The 24003-nt window shown below is 43.3% G+C and overlaps 1 pseudogene across 1 annotated transcript in view; it reads right to left on the bottom strand.

Annotated features, from left to right (window-relative positions):
• LOC310823977 (amyloid protein-binding protein 2-like) overlaps positions 1 to 14846 on the bottom strand; it is a 61941-nt pseudogene extending 47095 nt beyond the window's left edge. The window contains exons 1-2 of the transcript in view: positions 14795 to 14846; positions 5020 to 5143 (exon numbers count right to left, since the gene is read on the bottom strand). The product of the transcript in view is annotated as an amyloid protein-binding protein 2-like (transcript). The remainder of the gene's footprint in view (positions 1 to 5019; positions 5144 to 14794) is intronic.
• Positions 14847 to 24003: the final 9157 nt, after the last annotated feature.

The following is a 24003-nucleotide window of genomic DNA, read 5'->3' on the forward strand; positions in this document are numbered from 1 at the left end:
CCCTCGGCGACATCCCTCGTGAAAATAAACTTAGTGGAATCACAATTAACGGAATTAAAGACAAAAAACAAACAAAGAAGTGCGCACCAACACACCATGGCAGCCGTATGAGGCGCCATCTTGTTCATCTGTCCAATTGATTGTAGTGCTGGGACTAATGTTTTGTTGTATAACGCCACTCGAGATCTTTCTTTGTACAGAGTACAGTTAAGCAAATGAGTGTGACAGCAGGGACAGCGCCGATAGCAGTCAACAGAGTTGGACAACAACCAGACCTATACCCTGTCCCTGACTGGGAGGAGGAAGGCAGTGAGTCTTCTGCCCCCTCAGACGACGACAGGATCATCCAGATTCCCAGCAATGACTCTCGAGCTTCCGACAGTTCTTGGACCATGAAAGACGAATTAAAAACCTGTTTGACCCAGTGACCTACACCTACTCGAGAGTACCACTGCTCCATTCATTAAAAAAGAAAACCCCTGAAATAAACATTGCCGGCTGGCCATATGTCCCCCTTGGAAATATTTGCAACTCACCGGACAGTGATGTGTTTTATGGTATCAAATGGGACATTATGGAACCTCTGGGATATAACCCAGAAATTGGCTTTTGTGACACTTTTGCCCTTACAAGGATTGAGGACATTGAAAAAATATAACTACCAACACTAGGTGGCCTCAGCGTGGGCCGGACGGACTACAAACTGCAGAGGCAGGTTGTTCTGCAATGTTGGACAAATTACTCTAGCTGTGCTTCAGCCTACTTTCGCAACTCACTAAACCCAAAGAACTTTAGAGGACGGCATGAGTCTTACACATGCTCAGGAAAACTGAGTGTTGTTTCAATGTGGAATGGTGAATGTAAGATTTGGGAAGAAAGAATACCTATGGCTCTTAAAGCCAGGCTGAAAATTATGAAAGCAAAATTCAGTGTATTATCATGTTAAAGAAATATTATGATTGTGTGAATACATAACCACCGCAACAGGTGGGCAAAATGCTGATAGAAGAAAGTGGCTAATGCATGCTTACATCACATTTGTAACAACTATTGTTTGTATGACTGATAAAATGTCTATATTGAAAGTGTGTAAAAGAGACAACAATGGGAAGGTCATAGATTCAGGGACACAACGGATGATCCCTTATAATGGATAAGTATAGGCCTCATTACAGGTTGCTTTATTTTGCAGTATTTTACTTTTTATTAACAATTGTGTAACCATATAAGTATGAAGGAAGTTGTTGCTCATGGGGACGGGTACTCAGAAGTGGCTGCTCAAGGTTGGCTGGATGGTATGAGAGCTGCAGGGGAATTTTCCTGGCAGATTGATATTGGATAAGAGTCCAGGTTTTTCGCCCCTGCCTGTAAAAGGGACGTGTCCCCAGGAGTTGAAGTGGCTCTCATGAGGACCGCCCCAGGAAAGGAAGACCAAGAGTTACCTCTGCTGCAGAGGATAAGTTCATTAGAGTTACCAGCATCAGAAACCGCAAATTAGCAGCACCTCAGATTAGAGCCCACATAAATGCTTCACAGAGTTCAAGTAGCAGACACATCTCAATATCAACTGTTCAGAGGAGACTGTGTGAATCAGGTCTTCATGGTCAAATTGCTGCAAAGAAGCCACTACTGAGGAAGAACAACAAGAAGAAGAGAATTGCTTGGGCCAAGAAACACAAGGAATAGACATTAGACCAGTGGAAATCTGTACTTTGGTCTGATGAGTCCAAATTTGAGATTTTTGGTTCCACCTGCCGTGTCTTTGAGACGCAGAAAAGGTGAGCGGATGGTTTCTACATGTGTGGTTCCCACTGTGAAGCATGGAGGAGGAGGTGTGATGTTGTGGGGGTGCTTTGCTGGTGACACTGTTGGTGATTTTATCAAAATTCAAGGCACACTTAACCAGCATGGCTACCACAGTATTCTGCAGCGACATGCAATCCCATCTGGTTTGCGCTTAGTGGGACCATCATTTGTTTTTCAACAGGACAATGACCCCAAACACACCTCCAGGCTATGTAAGGGCTGTTTGACCAAGAAGGAGAGTGATGGAGTGCTGCGTCAGATGACCTGGCCTCCACAATCACCCGACCTAAACCCAATTGAGATGGTTTGGGATGAGTTGGACCGCAGAGTGAAGGCAAAGCAGCCAACAAGTGCTCAGCACCTCTGGGAACTCCTTCAAGACTGTCGCAAAACCATTCCAGGTGAATGGTACCTCATGAAGCTGATTGAGAGAATGCCAAGAGTGTGCAAAGCTGTCATCAAAGCAAAAGGTGGCTACTTTGAAGAATCTAAAATATAAAACATATTCTGGTTTGTTTAACACTGTTTTGTTTACTACAAAATTCCATATGTGTTCCTTCATAGTTTTTATGTCTTCAATATTAATCTACAATGTATAAAATAATAAAAAATAAAGAAAAACCATTGAATGAGAAGGTGTGTCCAAACTTTTGACTGGTACTGTATATATATATATATATATATATATATATATATATATATATTGCTTTGAATCACTTGTATGATTTATTAGTATATCATTTTAATCACTTGTGGATGGTGTGGGACTATTAAGTCCCAAAGGGGGGAATATATGATACATTTCTATTGCAAATAAAGAGAGAACATTCCACATAGGACAGGACAAAGGGGCCAAAACTGAGTTATGAAAACCAAATATAAATGTCCATAAAAAAGGTTGATGTAGAGAGGGAGTCAAATCAGGAGATAACCAGATGTTGATTTATGGAGGGAATGATATCAAGAGGTACTTAGAAGGTGGTGCATGAAAGGATCAGAGCCTAGAGGAAGTAGATACCCAGAGCATAAAAACAGGAAACAGTAATAAGGAGAACAGGGGGTGATGTAATATTAACCAATTATAAACATTCCATATAAGACAGGACAAAGAGGCCAAAAGTGAGTTATGAAAACCAATAATAAATATTCCATGAGAAAACAGGTTAAGGGATAGAGGGAGTAATGCTTTATGGAGGGAGTGATATCAGGAAGTGCCTAGAAGTCGGTCCATGAAAGAAGCAGATCCAGGGGTACCAAGCACTAGAAATATGTTAACAGGAACAGTACTAATCAGTACCAAGGATGATGTAATATTCTTTTTGATAATTACGATGAGCTCACCACCAATATTGTAGCAACCCGAGAACTATCTTTAGAAATGGGAGGGGAAACCAAGCCGTGACGAGGTATAGGAACCGGGTGAATGATATTGGTGGCGAACAGCCAGGAAGTGTAAATGATTTGATTATGAGGGATGGAACCTACATTTGAATTGTATAAACATGGTGTACTGGGAGACAAACGAGAGATGCTTCGCGAACCACCTCGGCTTTTTGAAGTCTCTGAATAAACCTTCAGCTCTAGTCTTTGGCATTTTATTTCAAAGTATTTTAGGGACAGACAGAAGGACGGAGACAGAGGGCGGGACAGACAGTGGGACAGAGACAGAGGGAGGGACAGAGACAGAGGGAGGGACAGACAGAGGGACAGAGACAGAAAGAAGGACAGACATAGGGGCAGAGGGAGGGACAGACAGAAGGGGGGGCAGACAGAGGGAGGGACAGACAGAGGGAGGGGCAGACAGACGGAGAGACAGACAGAGGGACAAAGAGGGGGACAGAGGTAGAGGGAGGGAGAGATAGAGGGACAGACAGGGGGACAGAGATAGAGGGAGGGGCAGACAGACGGAGAGACAGACAGAGGGAGAGATAGAGGGACAGACAGGGGGACAGAGACAGAGGGAGGGGCAGAGAGAGGGACAGAGACAGAGGCAGGGACAGACAGAGGGACAAAGACAGAGGGAGGGGCAGACAGAGGGACAAAGAGACAGAGGGAGGGGCAGACAGACGGAGAGACAGACAGAGGGACAGAGACAGAGGGAGGGACAGAGGGAGAGATAGAGGGACAGACAGGGGGACAGAGGGAGGGGCAGACAGACGGAGAGATAGACAGAGGGAGGGACAGACATATGGACAGAGGGAGAGATAGAGGGACAGACAGTGGGACAGAGACAGAGGGAGGGACAGAGGGAGGGAGGGACAGAGACAGAGGGAGAGACAGAGGGACAGACAGACGGAGAGACAGAGGGGCAGAGAGAGGGACAGAGGGAGAGATAAAGGGACAGACAGGGGGACAGAGACAGAGGGAGGGGCAGACATATGGAGAGACAGACAGAGGGACAGAGGGAGGGGCAGACAGACGGAGAGACAGAGAGAGGGACAGAGGCAGAGGGCGGGACAGACAGTGGGACAGAGACAGAGGGACAGTGACAGAGGGACAAAGACAGAGGGAGAGACAGAGAGAGGGAGGGACAGAGACAGAGGGCGGGACAGACAGTGGGACAAAGACAAAGGGAGGGACAGACAGAGGGACAGAGACAGAGGGAGGGACAGAGAGACAGAGGGAGGGACAGACCGACAGAGGGCCAGAGAGAGGGACAGAGGGAGAAATAGAGGGACAGACAGGGGGACAGAGACAGAGGGAGGGGCAGTCAGATGGAGAGACAGACAGAGGGAGGGACAGACAGGGGGACAGAGGGAGGGGCAGACAGATGGAGAGACAGAGGGGCAGAGAGAGGGACAAAGACAGAGGGACAGAGACAGAGGGAGGGACAGAGAGAGGTAGGGACAGACAGAGGGACAGAGGGACAGAGACAGAAGGAGGGACAGAGACAGAAGGAGGGATAGACCGACGGAGAGACAGAGGGCCAGAGAGAGGGACAGAGGGAGGGACAGGCAGAGGGACAGAGACAGAGTGAAGGACAGAGGGGCAGAGAGAGACAGACAGGCAGAGGGAGGGACAGAGAGACAGAGAGAGATGGACAAAGACAGAGAGAGGGACAGAGAGAGGTAGGGACAGACAGAGGGACAGAGACAGAAGGAGGGACAGAGACAGAAGGAGGGACAGACCGACGGAGAGACAGAGGGCCAGAGAGAGGGACAGAGAGAGGGGCAGACAGACAGAGAGACAAACAGAGGGACAGAGAGGACTGACCTGGCACAGCCCTCCACGGCGCGGTACCAGTGCATGACATCGTCGTGTAGTGTGCAAAGCTGCAGGCATGACAGGAACACCTTCTCTGCATCGCCATACCAACCTGCGTCAGACAGGAAGCCACCTTGTGGAGCAAAAGAGCATTGACAGCGCTCTTTGGCTCTGATAGGTTAGGGCTTCATCTCATTCCCAGAATGTAAGCTATAGAAAGCCTTATCTTTGCCTTTATCAAATCACATCAAAGTTTATTTATCATATGCACAGGATACAGATGTACATGGTACAATGAAACGCTTGTCGGCATCTCTCAACACTGCAGTGTAAATAAAAGGATAGGAATAAAAGAGAATAATAACAAACACAATAGGGCACAGTAAAGTACTAATAAGGCAGTAAAATACTAAATACAATCAACAATAATAAGTCAGTCAATATAAGTATCAATATGGTAGAATATATACAGATAAATAGTATAAAAAAAACAGGCCAGCATCCTTGACAAGTGGTGTCAAGCAAGTTTATTTTATTTTAATGTGGATACAGTACGACCAAAGAACTATGTATCTGCACTCTCCTGGTTTGCATCCTACCTGGCCGATCGCTCTTACCAGGTGACCAGGAGCCATCACCACTGGGGTCCCCCAGAGCTCTGTCCTAGGGCCCTTACTGTTCTCCCTCCATAACAAATCCCTTGGCTTGGTAATTTCCTCACATGGTTTCTCCTACCACTGCTACACAGATGACACTCTACTCTTTCTCTCTTTCCCTCCTTCTGACTCACAGGTGGCAACAAGTACGTGCGTGTCTTGCAGACATTTCTGCTTGGATGTCAGCCCACCACCTTAAGCTCAACCTTAACAAGACTGAGCTGCTCTTCCTCCCAGGGAAAGCCTGCCCTCTCTAAGACTTCTCCATCACAGTAGAGAACTCTACTGTGACCTCCTCCCATACAGCCAAGAACCTTGGGGTGATCCTTGACAACCACTTATCCTGTGTGGCGAACATCACAGCGACAGCACACTCCTGTAGATTCTTCCGCACCGTTCACTGGCTCCCGGTAGCAGCTCGCATCAGATTCAAGACCCTGGTGCTCGCCTACCGGGCAGGAAAGGGAACAGCCCCTCCCTACTTGCAAGCAATGGTCAGCCCCCAAACCCCTGCCCGATCACTCCGCTCTTCCACCTCGGCTGGTCGCCTGGCACCGCCGCCTCTACATGGATGCAGCAGCCGCGCTACTCGGTCACGGCTTTTCACTGTCCTGGCGCCCCGCTGGTGGAACGAGCTTCCCACTGCTGTCATGACTGCAGAGTCACTACCTATCTTCCGCCGTAGATTGAAGACCCATCTCTTCAGGCTACATCTTAACGGTCTCTCCTGATTCACTTACTTAAACAAATGTATTTGTTGTAAGTCGATTTGGATAAAGGCGTCTGCTAAATGCCATGAATGTAAATGGGGGCAGGTAAGTAAGTTCAGCATGCTAGCTAGAACCCTCAATTTTGATTCTAGTTAGTGATGGGATGATTGATACCAGACCTCCTATGCAGTTTTCAAAGCACTATTGTACCACACAATGTACCAATGTTTGTATCGAAATAACAATACCACGTGATTGATGACGTTCAAAGCTTCGTTTGGTCACGTGCTTTTTCAAACCGTGTGTCGAAAAAGCAAGATCCCACTGATTTAGCCTTGGTGCCAGTGCTTTCTTCGACGCTGAAGTGCTTTGAAATGCCGACATCTTATTGTCAATTTAAATACTAACATTTTCAAGCCATGGGTGATAGCTCATCAGGTAGTGTCAGATGTCAATTGTAACTAGACACTGGTGTTGGCTGGAGATCGAATCCCGGTGATGTTTGGCATGTGATCTTCTTTGAAACCACAATCTTCCCATTGTTGTTGAAATAATTGTGTTGTTCTGTGTAGCTTATGATACTATTTTGTCTTCAGCATCCTAAATAATACCAATTATGCACAATTTTAGAAAATAAAATTTACCTGGAAGGAAAAGGTGAGGTAGGTTGTGGGACGCGAATCCCACAAGTACATTTAAATAAGCATACCTCATGTCTTTCCACTGCTCCACAATGATTTGGTAGATGTGGTGGAGAAAAAAGTATATGTAAATATGAAATATTTATTCCTGACCAGTAGGTGTCAGATGCGCATTGTGTTAAAAGCTCAGAGTAACGAAACGTTTTTCGGCACAATTTGGTGAAAGCCCCAAACGGTTCAGAAAGCCTCGGTTGCCCATCACTAACTCTAGTAGTAGTAGCAGCGAAGAGAAGAGGCGACACTAAGTAGTTACCGCTACCTAGTAGCAGATATTTATGTAGAAAACGTCAAAAACTTTGTCTGACAACTTTTTAGCTAGTATACTGTAACTAGCCATACAGACAGCCAGCTACGTGTCTATCCACAAGAAGCCAACACAACAGCTGAGGAAGCTAGCCTATGTCTTGACAGTAAGCTACTGACTGTCAGTGATAGTGTCAGACAGTAAACTTCGACTAAAAAAACACGGTGTCCTTACCTTATAGTACACATCAAACTGTATATTTTCAGGAAGGGAGCGAATGTCTCTTCGTGATCGACTGTAATTGTCCACCACTGCTGAAATAGCAGTGTTGTACAATGGTTCTGGGATCCATTCTAGCTCCACCGCAGTCATATTGTTTTGGTTCTCCAAATCCTGGAACAGCCCCCCTCCAACTCACACTACCGTCGCTAGCTACCTTTCCGAGGTCCAAAAATACTTTCTCTGAAACTCCTCATACACCCTTCACTTCTTGCTCAGAAATCACAAAGACAACAACCCCTTGCTTCCATGTTTCTCCCTCATTTCTCCCTTTGCAACCCAGATCCCTCCGTCTGTGATCTGTGTTCTCTGAGCTCCAATAGTGGAACTCCGCCCATCTACTTCCGGTCAATGTTCATTTTATGTTAAATGAGGATTTCTTCAAAATAAGAGCGTCCAAATTAAACTTTATTTTGCATTTAAACATGGTAAATAGGGGTCAAGGAACCACAAAAAAATATGCTAATCATCTTAACAAATATATATCAAACATAATCATACAATATTTGGTATAGTATTGCCCCAGAAGGATTTGTAATTATTCTTCTACCTCAGAGTACCCAATCTAGACTTCCAGAATGCATATCAATCAGGTGAGTTTGAATCTAGAGTGATGTCATTGCAAATGTTGCTGGCTATTTACTGCGGCTATACGCCTCAGAGTACCCAATCTAGACTGTGTAGGACACATATAATGGACTGTACAGAGCTATTTTTCAATACTTCTCTGGTACCACTCTACTCCTCAACACTTCCAGTGATGCAAAGGAGTTTGTTTGGAACAGAATGTGTAGGTTGTCTTTGTGTTCTCAACATGCAGAACTAAGGTGGTGAAAATTGGTTACTTTGAGGTGTATGGCTGGAGTAAATAGCCAGCAACATATGCAATGACATCGCTCTAGATTCAAACTCACCTCATGCATTCTAGAAGTGTTGAGGAGTAGAGTGGTACCAGAGAAGTATTGAAATCCTTGAAAAATAATTGTGTACAGTCAATTATGTGTTCTACACAGTTCATGTAATTGGCATGTGTAAAATGACATGTAATTCCACCAACATGTACATTTTAAAGCTCAAAATTACTTTTTCACAATTGTATATACTTTTTGTTGAGTAAATTGTGTTTATTGCAGCAAAAATAAGGTAAAATATTGTGATGCCATCACTTTCCATTCATATTTTCAACTCAAGACCTGTTTACCACCCACACTGGACCCCTTCCAATTCGCCTACCGTCAGAACAGGAGTACAGAGGATGCCATCTCAACGGCACTTCACTCCGCCCTGTCCCACCTTGACAATAGCAACACCTATGTGAGAATGCTGTTCATTGACTTCAGTTCAGCATTCAACACCATCATCCCCTCCAAACTGATCACCAAACTCAGTGAATTGGGCATCAATACCCCTGCAACTGGATTCTGGACTTCCTAACCAACAGGCCGCAGTCTGTTAGGCTACATAACCACACCTCCTCAACCCTCACCCTGAACACTGGCGTTCCACAAGGCTGTGTGCTGAGCCCCCTCCTTTACTCCCTCTTCACCTACGACTGCACACCTGTACATGGCTCAAACACCATTGTTAAGTTTGCAGACGACACAACAGTGATTGGTCTCATCAGCAACAACGATGAGACGGCCTACAGGGAGGAGGTCCAGCACCTAACAGTGTGGTGCACCAACAACAACCTGGCTCTTAACACCAGGAAGACCAAAGAGCTCATTGTGGACTTCAGGAAGTCAAAAGCTGGCACACACACCCCCATCCTCATCAACGGGACTGAGGTGGAGCGAGTCACCAGCTTCAAGTTTCTGGGTGTCCACATCTCTGAGGACCTCTCCTGGACCCTCAACACCTCCACCCTGATAAAGAAGGCTCACCAGCGTCTCTTCTTCCTGAGGAGACTAAAGAAGGTCCATCTGTCTCCTCAGATCCTGGTGAACTTCTACCGCTGCACCATCGAGAGCATCCTCACCAACTGTGTCACAGTATGGTATGGCAACTGCTCTGCCTCTGACCGGAAAGCACTGCAGAGGGTGGTGAAAACTGCCCAACGCATCACCGGTTCCTCACTCCCCTCCATTGAGGCTGTCCAGGGCAAGCGATGCTTGCGTAAGGCACGCAGCATCGTCAAGGACATTTCTCACCCCAATCATAGACTGTTCACCCCACTCCCCTCCGGGAGGCGATACAGGTCTCTCCGCCCCCGAACCAGCAGGTTCAGAGGAAGCTTCTTCCCTGCGGCTGTCACCCTACTGAACTCCAACTCTGCACCTAGGTGACAACCTACCAACCCCTTCACCCCCCCCCCCCCCCCGGACAATTGTACTACTCTTACCCTATAGTATTCCTATAAACTGTACATACTGTATCATCTTGTATACACTGCTCTTATACTATATACTACTGCTCTTCTGTACATATCTGTCTATACTGTTCATAATGCACATACCCTTATTTTTTTTTACTAATCTTATAATCCTACTGTTAATACACTGCACATATCTGTACATACTGTACATATCTGTTTATACTGTTCATAATGCATACTGTTAGCAGTGCTGATGCAGTGGACCCAAGTGCGGAGAAATACTCAGACAAAAAGGCGAAAGGACAAGACGTTTACTTTAATTGGGATGATCGGGGCACGATATACAAACAAACACTGGGGGGAAAAAGGTAAAAATAAAAGTGGAGAAAACTAAGCTCCGATAACTAAGGTACTCACCTCACAAGTGGCATAACGTAGAACTTAGGAAATTGCGAACACGGAATACAGCAACGGGGTAAACAACTGGAAATACAGGACCGACTGGTAGGGTATACACGAACAAAACAGGGAGAATCTCTGACAAGGACATGGGGAAACACACAGGCTATAAATAACAAACAGGGGACAGAACACACAGGTGAAACGAATACTGGTAGATTAGGAGGGCACTGGCCCCGTACCGCCAGAGGAGGGCGCCAGAGTCACCAGACAGCAACCTCAGGTGTGACAGCATTCCATATTTATTCTGCTTATTTACTCTGCTTTAATGTTACTGTTAATACATATATACTGCTTATACTGCACTGCTTATACAGCTCATATGCTGCTTATACTGTTCATACTGCATTCTATATTTATTCTGCTTATAATGTTACTGTTAATACATATACTGCTTATACTGCACTACTTATACTGCTCATGTACTGCACTACCTGTATATATTGTTCATGTCGTAGAATTTAAGTAATGGTATTTTGAAATAACATACCGTTAACCGGAGCTGTTGATTCATTCAAAGACTTTATTCACAGAGAAAGAAGCCGTGTCAGGTTTGCAAAGTTGAACACCTTTCCACTTCCGTTACCTGTCTTTTTATAAACATCACACAAGTCAACGCCCTCCATTCAACAAACTTCTAATTCCTGTCTACATACACCAATAACATTCAAGAACCACATTTCGTCATGCACGAAGATACTCCTACCTGGCTTGGCGTCGGTCAGTCTACTGAGAGATCAATTGACCGAGGCTGTTTTCTAAAGCCTTTTGTCCTGGCTGTTTTACAACTGTGTTTATTACTCATCTATCCTGTTTCTGCAGCTTTGATCCATTGTACTTCATTGTGTTCCTACCCTCTGGTCAGCCCTTGGTTTAACCTCACCCCTCCTTAATTGCACTCTTCAAACATTCTTAAGACCATCTGTTTTCTTGTGACCTTTTCCCCTAGGTGTGGGATTACAACCCTTATATGTCTTTTAATTTACCATATACTCCCCCCTTTGGGACTTAATAGTCCCACATCCTATATTAATAAGTTGTAAATGATATACTAATAAAACATGTAAGTGATCTAAGACAACATACAGAAGCAAATCACAGAAGCAAACATAACATGTATGGCATCAACAGTATGACAGTCTATTAGCTATTGGGGACACGCCTCCTTTAAAGGTGGGGGCGAAAAACCCAGCCTCATACTTAGGAAAATTCCCCCACGGTTCTCACCTTATCCAATCATCATTGAGCAACCACTTTACAGGTCTGCAAATGAGCACCCGTCCCCATGAGCAACTTCCAACACATTTAAATGACTACACAAATTGTTAATAAAAAGTAAAACAACACATCAACCTATAATGGGACCTATATGTCCAACACAGGGGAACATTCCTTGTCCCTTAACCATGGCCCTCCCATTGTGCCTCTATGCATACATTTAACATGGTCATTCTATCAGTACTACACACAATAATTGCTACACAACACCTTAAAACACATCAATGTCCATTCAAATTGTCAATATTCCCAAAGGGAATATAGTCCTTGTATGGCCAGGGTTTCGTCCTACTTGATGATTGTAGCCATGTTCCTCCCAAGTAGGTGTAGCTGTTAGCGCTTGCTAGTCCTGGCTGGGAGTCTAGACGATCTCGTCATCCTCGGATGAGGGGGCAGAAGACTCACTGCTGCCTCCCCAGTTGAGAACAGGATATAGGTCTAGGTGGCCTCCCATTTTGTTGAGTGCCATCGGAGCTATCCCTCTGGTTACACTCATCTGCTTAATTGTGCTCTGTAAAAAAGGATCTCAAAACAGGCATTATACAACAAAATAACAGTCCTAACACTACAATCACTATCACAACCATTATTCCCATTTTCGCCAACATTCCTCCCCATGATCCTAGGATGTTGTCAAACCAGTCTAATTTCCCAAAGTCTGTGCCCTCATTTCCTCTGTGCTCCTGTACGATCTCACCCATTCCTTCGTCTTCTTCTCTGGTTTGCCTGAGTTCTTGCCTCGGGACACCTGGTCTCCTGGAGTTCTGGGATTGGGCAGGGGTGTCTCCGGCTCCGGCTGCTTGTCTTTTTCCTGTGAACATATAACTTTGTGTATCTCTGTTAATTGTTTCATATATTGTTTCAATTCCATCTGGGGTTGTTCAAGTGGTGGTCCTTTATAAGGTCCTCTTATTGTTAGCACTGGCATGGGTCGACCCGTAAGCATTTCATGCGGGTGTTAAATGCGTGTTTCTGTTAGTCTGCATGCGATAATTCATTAATGCAAGTGGCAAGGCATTTACCCAGTTAAGCTTTGTGCTGGCACATATCTTATTCAGCTTTGTTTTGAGGGTACCATTTATTCTTTCTACCATTCCTTGTGATTGTGGATGGGAGACACAACCCAATCTTTGCTTTATTCTTAACTGCTGTATGACTTGTTTCACAGTTTTCTGAATAAATTCTGCACCGTTATCTGAGCTAATCTCATTAGTTATTCCAAATCTGTGTATTATTTCTCTTGTTAGAAATGTAACCACTGTTCCTGCTTCTACCCATCTGCTGAATCTATCTATGACAACAAGCATGTATCTATTCCCATTGACCTTTCTATCATGTCTCCATAGTCCATTACCAAATGTTTAAATGCATTTTCTACCATTGCCTGTAAATAGGGTGCCCAATACCCTTGGATTTTTATCTTTCTCACAACTTCCCCCCTTGCGCAATGGTCAAAACCATGCGCACCAGTGATCAAAATCCCCAGTAGCACTGTAGGTGCTACTATAGTACCCTCATGCGATCTCCACAATCCTGTAGAGTCCACCTTCGCCCCCCTTCGGAGCCACATGAATTGCTCAAACGGCCCTGCCATCTGTTGCAAGCGTATTATATCCTCTAGCTGCGTTATTGGTTCTATTAATTGATTATCTGACTTTTTTTTCATCTGAACCTGTTGTTTAACCAATATGGCTACTTCCTGTGGTATATATTATCTTTATTCTTTATGAATTCCCTGCCTGCAGAATGTTTTATCAATGGGTTACTTGTTTCTTTCCAATTACTTTTTAATGCGGTTCTCATCATTGGTCCCAAGTCTCTTGCTCTATACCCTTTATTTACCATTAATGACACATGAGGAGAGGCATTAGGTATATTATACCATTTTTGTACGAATTCTGATTCATCTATTTGCATAGCTGCTCCCTGTTTTCCCCCTATAATATATTGTGACATTAATGGGACAACCAGATTTTTGGTTTGCTCCCGTCAGATTTGTTCTTGGCAGGAGTTGCAATTTGGGTCAAACTGCACAGTGCAGTGACAGTCAAATCGTGGCATCCTTGCATCTGGCAATTGGGCTTCAATATATTTTCTCCATTTTAACCAATTTTGACCCTTCCTTGGGGTCTCTTTCTGCCCTTCCATGGCTTAAACTGCTGGGGCTGCTGGGTATACACCTGAACTACAAGTACGGTGGGTTGCTCTTGTCCCTGAGGTCTCAGCACTGGAAGTGGTTCTGGTGTAGCTCTGTATGGAACTGGTTTCCCGGTTTCGGCGTCCATTACGCCTTGTACCTTCTTTTTGTTTCGTTCTGTGAGTTCCCTCAGCTGGAGCTGTGTTAACTTTCTCTGGTCCTCCTTTTCTTGCTCCTTTAGCCTTGACTCATCTTTCCGGTATTTTTCCACTGCATGGACCAGATGATCACAGAATTCCATCCTCTAACCTGCTTTTCACCGGAGGGGACATGGCATCTATCACTGCGGTTCTGAACAGAGTTGTCATCAGTGGGTCTCCCTCTGGGTCTACTTCAGTCTCCAGTTTCCACTTCTTCAATTGCTGGTGCAGGTATGTGGCAGGATTCTCAGTCTCTCCCAGTGGGTCTGCCTTCAGGGTCTTAATATCCAGCCTCTGTGGATATTCTTCTCTCAGGGTTGTCCACATCTCATTTCTGGTCTGGTCAAATGACATCCCATCGGCTCTGGTATTGCCCTTTGCTCCTTCCAGTCCACAGCTTATGAGAATGTCTTCCATCTTTGCCACCCCCAGTACCTTGGCCAACAGGGCTTTGAGGTCTCCCACCGCCAGCAGTTTCCCTGCAGTCTCTTCCTCAAAGCTTCTAATCCATTTACCTGCTCCATCATGTATGTCAGGTAATCTGTTAACTATTCCCTGCATGTCCTGCATACCCCAGGGCACAGTGTCCTTGATTTCCTTTTATCAGGATGGGGCAATGATATCTATCTGGGCGACCTATCTATCCCCTATCCCTCAACTCTCGCTCTGTTGTTCTGTATTCTTCCTTATGTCTTCTCCTAGTATTTTCTTCCCAGTCATTAAATATTTCATCTATTGTTTTTGCTTGGTCTATCTCCCTCTGGCTTATCCCAGACCTCCTCTCCTCCTGTTTCTCGTCACCGGACCTCGGGTCATCTCTTGGGTCATCTTTGGGTTCCCAGGCGGTTGCCCCCTCATCTCTGGGTGTGCTGTATAGCTGTTTCTCTGTTCGGCGTGCGCTTGGTTTAGTCCTCTTCTCTTGTCTTGACTCTGACCTCCACCCGCCTTTGTCTACCTGGTTTTGGGTTTCTTTTAGTTCTGCATAACAATCAAGCTCGAGGGGGCGTTTTGATCCCCTTCTCACTTCACTTTCCTTCTCTTCTTTTAACATTGCTTCCCCTTCTGTTTTGAACAGTTTCAACATGTCCATTTCTCTCTTTCTTTTCTCCTGTCTCTTTTTTGAATTTACTCGAGGTTTGGGGTTTCTTATCAGTGTTCCCATTTCCTTACACACTGCAACATCAAATGTCCCTTCCTTAGGCCACTTAGTATAATTCTTACTGGTTCGTTTTTCCCATTTTTCTCTTTTATTTGATTATTTAAAAGAGGGTTTTTATTCTCTAATATTTCTACTGGAGTTACCATGGTAATCCCTTTCTCCATTTTTCCTTTTGCAGTAATTATTTTTAGGGTTATTGTAAAATGTCTTAATTTTCACTCTTTTCTGTAATTTTGTCAAAAGAAAACAATATTGTATTATTGGTTATCTAGGATATCACTGTAAAATGAAAGAGATATGTTAGGCAACCACTTTGGAATCAGCTTGAGATATCCTAATCACAATTGGTGTCTTACACCCTGGGAATCAAATATAGGTATAACCAACAACTGTATTTGCATGTACAGTGGGGGAAATAATTATTTGATCCCCTGCTGATTGTTAGTTTGCCCGTTTACAAAGAAATGAGCGGTCTATAATTTTGATGGTACTTTTATTTCAACAAATAGAGACAGAATATCAACAAAGAAGTCCAGAAAAAACACATTATATAAAGTTAGAAATTCATTTGCATTTGATCGAAGGAAATAAGTATTTGATCCCCTACAAACCAGCAAGAATTCTGGCTCATACAGACCGGTTTTATGCCCATGACGCACACAGATTACTCCTGTCACTTTAAGAAAGTACTCCTAATCTCTGCTTGTTATGGGTATAAAAGACACCTGTCAATAGAATCAATCTCTTCCATTCCAACCTCTCCACCACCATGGGCAAGACCAAAGAACATTCAAAGGACATCAGGGTAAGAGTTGTAGACCTGCACAAGGCTGGAATGGGCTACAAGACCATCAGCAAGAAGCTTGGTGAAAAGGAGACAACTGTTGGTGCAATAATTAGAAAATGGAAGAAATACAAAATAAGAATCAATCGCCCTCGGCCTGGAGATCCATGCAAGATCTCGCCTCATGGGGTAAGGATGATCATGAGAAGGGTGAGGGATCAGCCCAGAACTACACGGGAGGAGCTTGGTAATGATATTAAGGCAGCTGGGACCACAGTCACCAAGAAAACCATTGGTAACACACTACACCGTAACGGATTGAAATCCTGCAGTGCCCGCAAGGTCCCCCTGCTCAAGAAGGCACATGTACAGGCCCATCTGAAGTTTGCCAATGAACATTTAAATGATTCAGAGAAGGCTTGGGAGAAGGTGATGTGGTCAGATGAGACCAAAATTGAACACTTTGGCATAAATTCGACTCTTCGTGTTTGGAGGGAGAGAAATGCTGAATGCTACAATCCCAAGAACACCATCCCCACCGTCAAACACGGAGGTGGAAACATTATGCTTTGGGGTTGTTTCTCTGCTAAGGGTACAGGACGACTTCACTGCATTGAGGGGCCAATGGACGGGGCCATGTACCGTAAGATCTTGGACGAGAACCTCCTTCCCTCAGCCAGAGCACTGAGGATGAGTCGTGGATGGGTCTTCCTGCATGACAATGACCCAAAACATACGGCCAAGGCAACAAAGGAGTGGCTCAAGAAGAAGCACTCTAAGGTCATGGAGTGGCCTAGCTAGTCTCCAGACCTTAATCCTATAGAAAATTTGTGGAGGGAGCTGAAGCTTCGAGTTGCCAAGCAAAAGCCTTGAAACCTTCAGGATTTGGAGAGGATCTGTAAAGAGGAGTGGACCAAAATCCCTCCTGAGATGTGTGCAAACCTGGTGACCAACTACAAGAAACGTCTGACTTCTGTGCTTGCCAACAAGGGTTTCTCCACCAAGTCATGTTTTGCTTGGGGATCAAATACTTATTTCCTTCGATCAAATGCAAATTAATTTATAACTGGACTTTTTTTTTTTATATTCTGTGTCTATTTGTTAAAATAAAAGTACCATAAAAATTATAGACCGCTCATTTCTTTGTAATCGGGCAAACTAACAAAATCAGCAGGGGATCAAATAATTATTTCCCCCACTGTATGTATGTGTGCTTGAGAATGTAGTTGTATGTATGACAATGTATGAATGAGTGTGTGTCTATATTAGTATAATTATGTGTATGTGTCTGTGTGTGAGTGTGTAATGTATGTATGAGTGTAGTATGAGATGTGTGTGTGTGTCTGTGTAAGTGTAATGTATGTATGAGTGTAGTATGAGATGTGTGTGTGTGTCTATGTGTAAGTATGATGTGTGTATGAGTGTATAAGATGTGTGTGTGGGTGTGTGTGTCTATGTGTGTGAGTGTGAATGAGGGGGAGGGGTATGTGTGTGTAGAGTGGGTGTGAATGTAGGGTGTGGGTATGTTCCTAGAATGTGAATTAAATCAGTGTGAGCTTCGACAGGAATCTCTTCAATTAAGAATCACTTTCACTCAGCATATAGTTATATAATAAAATATTCTTATTTTATCTTATTTATTTATTTCATTATTTATTCATTCATTCATCCTAATCCTAACTGCTGTGGAGTCTATTGTTATAATACGCACTCAACCCACTCAGTTAGTTCCCTCCCCCTTTTACAACAATACCGCCCAACTCGAATGACGTTTCAAGATGGCGGTCTTCCCGTTTTTACTTTAACGTCTCTCCACTTTATTTCAACTGTCTCTCACAATTCTTACTCCGACTCCCCAAAGGGTTGTCTCTATTCCTACTTTTGATTATTTGGCTTTTACAAGAAGTATCTTACGTTTCCTTTAAGAGGCACTTTCTTCCAATTCCGTATACACAGATATACTATATATATATCACACTGTATTCTCATTATTCTGTACTCTGGGAGGCCTAAAAAGTTCACACATTAACCCGTTCTCTTTACTCTTTATTCTTCTATTCCTAATTTCTATAATATGTCTAATTGGTTAGACTTTTGTCTTCTCTCTTATGTTATATACTAACTGTAGTCCTCAATTCCCGAACAGTGTTTATACAGAATATCTCTCTCAACATAAGCCAGCACAACGAAATATCACTCTCTCAACACAACACAGCGCTTTTCACAAACACTCACAACATAGCAATTTTTACAAACATTTTCACAACTCAACACAGCAATTGTACAAATATTATCACCACACGACACTGCGTCCTTACACTAAAACTACAAGCGGCACTTCGGCCATCTACGTCCGTTACGTCACAATACTAATATACCCCGCAATATTTCACTACAACTACAGGCGGCAGTTTTCTTTTAAAACACAGCGCTAACAAGCGCTTCTGTCCTCTACGTCCGCCTACTTAATACTTCTATCCAACACTTCAACAATGTATCCGATACACTTCCTCAACACGAACACAGAATTTAGTCGCTTAGCTTCGGCCTATACTATCAACTTTCTGTCAATACACCTCCTCAACATGACAGCTAACCTTTCTGTCAATACACCTCCTCAACATGACAGTTAAACTTATTTACAGTACGAACAGTTAGTGCATGCACATTTTCTGAAATCCTCAACAGCTCTAGTTCAAATCCTAAATTTGGTTTCTTTATTGGTAAGACTCATGCTAGTTTCTTACCGTAGAGGCCGGAAATCCAGAACGATTTATACACATTTTCTATACTAAAAGCAGGAATTCTGCTTACCTTATTTTGAGCTCATTAATTTATATAAATCGTCCGGTCCCCTCCTCTACGATAGTTCACGATGCGAGCCTTATTTATGCAATCCTGTTCGTGACGCCAATTATGTCGTAGAATTTAAGTAATGGTATTTTGAAATAACATACCGTTAACCGGAGCTGTTGATTCATTCAAAGACTTTATTCACAGAGAAAGAAGCCGTGTCAGGTTTGCAAAGTTGAACACCTTTCCACTTCCGTTACCTGTCTTTTTATAAACATCACACAAGTCAACGCCCTTCATTCAACAAACTTCTAATTCCTGTCTACATACACCAATAACATTCAAGAACTACATTTCATCATCCAGGAAGATACTCCTACCTGGTTTGGCGTCGGTCAGTCTACTGAGAGATCAATTGACCTAGGCTGTTTTCTGAAGCCTTTTGTCCTGGCTGTTTTACAACTGTGTTTATTACTCATCTATCCTGTCCTTAGATCACTCTATCCTGTTTCTGCAGCTTTGATCCATTGTGTTCCTACCCTCTGGTCAGCCCTTGGTTTCAAGATTCAAGATTCAAGATTCAAGATATTTATTAGTCATATGCACAGTAAACAGACAGTTACACCACACAATGAAAATCTTACTTTGCTAGTCCCCCCTAACACAACAGACTAAACTAAAGAAAAAAAAACTAGTTCCATATATACATATACAAATTCTATATTGCACCTGGTGGATCACAGTTATAAAGTTATAAAGTGCGCTTATGCATTGTTGCAAATTGCATGAGGTATTTAGTGCAAACAGTAGTAGTGCAAACAGTAGTGAAGTCACAGCAGCAGTCAGAATGTCTGTCGAGTTCACAGTTGATCAGTCAAGTCAAGTAATGCAAGTGATGTGGGGGGGTGGAAGGGGGAGGGCTTTGTGAGGTAGCTTGTTCACAAGCCTGATGGCCTGTGGATAGAAACTGTTTGTCAGTCTGGTGGTCCTAGATTTCAGACTCCTGTAGCGCCTGCCTGATGGTAGGAGAGTGAAGAGTCTGTGCTGGGGGTGTGTACAGTCCCTGATGATGTTGTGTGTTCTCCTGGTGACCCTGGTGTTGTAAATGTCCTGAAGTGAGGGGAAGGCTGCTCCTGAGATATACTGTGCAGTTTTTATCACACGCTGGAGTGCCTTCCTGTCCTGGGCTGTACAGTTTCCATACCAGACTGTGATGGAACTGGTAAGGGTGCTCTCAACTGTACATCTATAGAAGTTGCTGAGAACTTTGGATGGCATGCCAAATTTCTTCAGCCTTCTTAAGAAGTACAGTCGCTGCTGGGATTTCTTAATGTTCTGTTGTGCATTGTGAGACCAGGTAAGATCCTCGCTGATGTAGGTTCCGAGGAATTTGAAGGTTTTCACCCTATCCACCTCTGTCTCATCTATATGCAGTGGTGTGTGCTGCACACTCTTCTTTCGTGGATCAATAATCATCTCCTTGGTCTTGTCTGCGTTCAGGGAGAGATTATTGTCCTGACACCAGGCCACCAGATCCGCCACCTCTCTTCTGTATGCCGCCTCAGCCCCCCCGGTGATCAGTCCAATGACTGTCGTATCATCCGCAAACTTGATGATGCTGGTGTTATCCTGGGAGGCCACGCAGTCATATGTGAAGAGGGTGTACAGCAGGGGGCTCAGCACGCAGCCCTGGGGGGTCCCTGTGCTTGTGGTTCTTGTGCCTGATGTGCGGTTGCCTACTCTGACTGACTGGGGTCTGTCTGATAGGAAGTCCAGCACCCAGTTACAGAGAGCAGGTGTCAGTCCAAGAGTGAGGAGTTTTGCACAGAGTTTGTGTGGGATAACCGTGTTAAATGCTGAACTGTAGTCAATAAAGAGTAGTCTTACATATGTGTCCTTTCCCTCTAAGTGTGTGAGGGTGGTGTGGATGACGGCGTTGACTGCATCGTCGGTGGACCGGTTCTGACGGTACGCAAACTGTAGAGGGTCTAAGGTGTTTGGGATGGTCCTCTTGATGTGCGTCATGACTATCCTCTCAAAGCACTTCATCACTATTGGGGTGAGTGCGACGGGTCGATAGTCATTCAGGCAGGTCACGGTGTTTTTCTTTGGTAGGGGCACGATGGTGGTTGTCTTGAAGCAGGTGGGCACCAAAGCTTGTGCTAGTGACATGTTATAAATATCAGCCAGCACCTCAGCCAGCTCTGATGAGCAGACCCTGAGGGCACGCCCGGAGATGTTGTCTGGGCCAGCTGCCTTCCGTGGGTTTATTCTCCTCAGAGCCGTACACACCTCTGCTGATGTCACAGTGAGTGATGAGTCCTGTGTGTGCTCCGTGGTCGAAATCCCTCTCTGTTGGTTGGTGTTGAGGGTATCGAAGCGTGCATAGAACTCGTTCAGCTCATCTGGCAGTGTGAGTTGGCTGGTTGTGGCCCCCCTGCTCCTCTGCCGGTAGCCTGTGATGTGTTGCAGGCCTTGCCACATGCGTCGGGAATCTGCGGTGGAATAGCACCCGGTTTAACCTCACCCCTCCTTAATTGCACTCTTCAAATATTCTTAAAACCATCTGTTTTCTTGTGATCTTTTCCCCTAGGTGTGGGATTACAACCCGTATATGTCTTTAAATTTACCATATTCACACTGCACTTTTCTGCTTTTTTTGCACTTCTGGTTAGACGCTAACTGCATTTCGTTGTCTTTGTACTTGTACTCTGCACAATGACAAAGTTGAATCTAATCTAATCTTAAAGCCGCGAAACCGGAGGTCTTAATGGCGCTAGCTCGAGTTTATTGGAGCTCAGAGAACACAGATCCGTGTTCTCTGAGCTCCAAGAGTGGAACTCCGCCCATCTACTTCCGGTCAATGTAAATATATGTAAGTAAGGATTTCTTTAAAATAAGAGCACCCAAGTTCAACTTTATTTTGCATTTAAACATGGTAAATAGGGGTCAAGGAACCACAAAAAAATATCGTAATCATCTTAATAATTTGTGCTTATTTCAGCAAAAATAAGATAACATTTTGTGATACCATCACTTTCCGTTTATGTTTTAACTCGCTCTTTTATTTTGAAGCCGCGAAAACTGAAGTCTTAATGGAGCTATCTGGAGCTTTTTGGAGCTCAGAGAACACAGATCAACACATCCAAGAAATACACAAAAGTTTCAATAGAGCACCTTTAGAGGCTGTGGCATCTGACTCTGTATACTTAACTATTATATTTCTAGTATACTTGAGTTTAAATATACTAAAGGATATCAATTGATATTAAAATGACCCAGCTTAAATTGTACAAAAGTTGTATTTAATATACTAATTATGTAGGTTTTAAGCATATTAAGTGTACTTGAAATATGTTACATTTATGTTACATACCCCTCTTAATTAATATTTAAGTACACTTATCTTAAGATTATCTGAAATGTACTTTCAACACACTTAGAATGTAATTTTAGTCATATTCAAAGCGTCTGTGAAATAGTATGAAGTATATTATAATTGAATTACAATATCAAAATAAATAATTAATAATGTGTCACTAGCATATTTCTGTGTATGCTAAAAGTATACTTAAATTAGATAGAAAACACATTGTATATTTTAATATTATTTTTTAATATTCAACCTTTATTAATGCATTAAGTCCCATTGAGGTTGAGGGGGACATGACATGTAACCGCCGAGGGCGAGATTAGTATGGCCTTTTCCCGGCCTAAACACCATTCCCAACGTTACCCAGTTAAGCACAGCAGGAATGGCCTATGGAGGAGAAGTGTCCTTCCTTGATTTGATCTATGAAATGACCCAGTTTGATGTGTAACTGATTGATGACAAGTTGAATCAAAAGTGTATAAACACTAATTGATGACAAGTTGATTCAAATGTGTGTAACTGATTAATGATAAGTTGATTCAAAAGTGTGTAACTGATAAGTTGATTCAAATGTGTGTAACTGATTAATGATAAGTTGATTCAAAAGTGTGTAACTGATAAGTTGATTCAAATGTGTGTAACCGATTAATGATAAGTTGAGTCAAATATATATAATTGGTTAATGATAAATGAGTTCAAATATGTGCAAAAGGCAAAACTTAACAAAAGAAATTATAAAGGTAGTGTATGACTCCAGGTCAACATATCTAGTTGGACCTAGTGGTGATAACGGTTTAACTGATACTGAAGTAGGCAACCAAATGTATTAATGTTTGACTGTATAATTCCTACTCAGAGATGATTGCTGAAGTAGGCCATCATACTAATGTTTTACTGTATAATTCATGTGTGCTAATGATAATTGTATACCATATGTACTAAATGTTAACTTTGAGAAAGGCCTAGATTATTATGTTACGAAAATAGAATAGAATTGCAGAAGTCCACAATAAGAAGTGGCCTTGAGTCCAGTTTGAGCAGGAGAGTGATAAGTATGTCTAGTAGACATAACAACAGGTGCCCTTAGGCCCATGACTAAGGATGAATGCGAATTCAGGGTGATGTAATGAATTAGATAGAATTCTATGCTTGACTGAGAACTAGATCGAATTCAATGCCTGACGTAATGAATTATATAGAATTCTATGCTTGACTGAGAACTAGATCGAATTCAATGCCTGACGTAATGAATTCGATAAGAAAGGGTGGGGGTAAAGGAAAGCCCCATTGCAAACTATAAAAAGAGCTCCCTGGAGCAGTACAACGGACTTTCCCCGCTGCGGAGCGTAACACCTGAAGGACCGGAGCAGGACCGAGTGTGTTGAAAACCAAATACTCTAGCAGATTCTCCTTGTCCGGAGCTCACACTCTGATTGAATTCTGACTGTCGGCCTCGCCACACTAGTACAACGGAGGACCTTGGCGGACCTTTTGTTTGTATAACAACAGCTCTGGCGGATAGAGGAACCGGCTATGCTCGACGGGGTGAAACTGGGACTTCTCTAAATTTCATAGGCAGAGTAGGGACAGACTGATAGGTTTTATTATTTTCAAATTTTTATCATTTTTGAATACTAGCATTTTACCATTTAATCACTCTGCCTGTAATGCTGCAATGTTTTAAGCCATCATTAAAGAATTTAACCTGCATTTAAAGGAACAGTTTTCACAATTTTAATTCTTAATATATATATATATATATATTTTTTTTTTTTATTATTTCTTATTTTTATATTTTTAGTCATTCCATCCCTCATAAGCCTTTTCACCTCCTCCTGGTAACATAAAATATTATAGATTGCTGTGCATAATACATCTTAGGATCTGAAGGGTTATATCTGACCTC

The sequence above is a fragment of the Argentina silus genome (assembly GCF_951799395.1).
Source record: "Argentina silus genome assembly, chromosome: Y".
Lineage (NCBI taxonomy): Eukaryota > Metazoa > Chordata > Actinopteri > Argentiniformes > Argentinidae > Argentina > Argentina silus.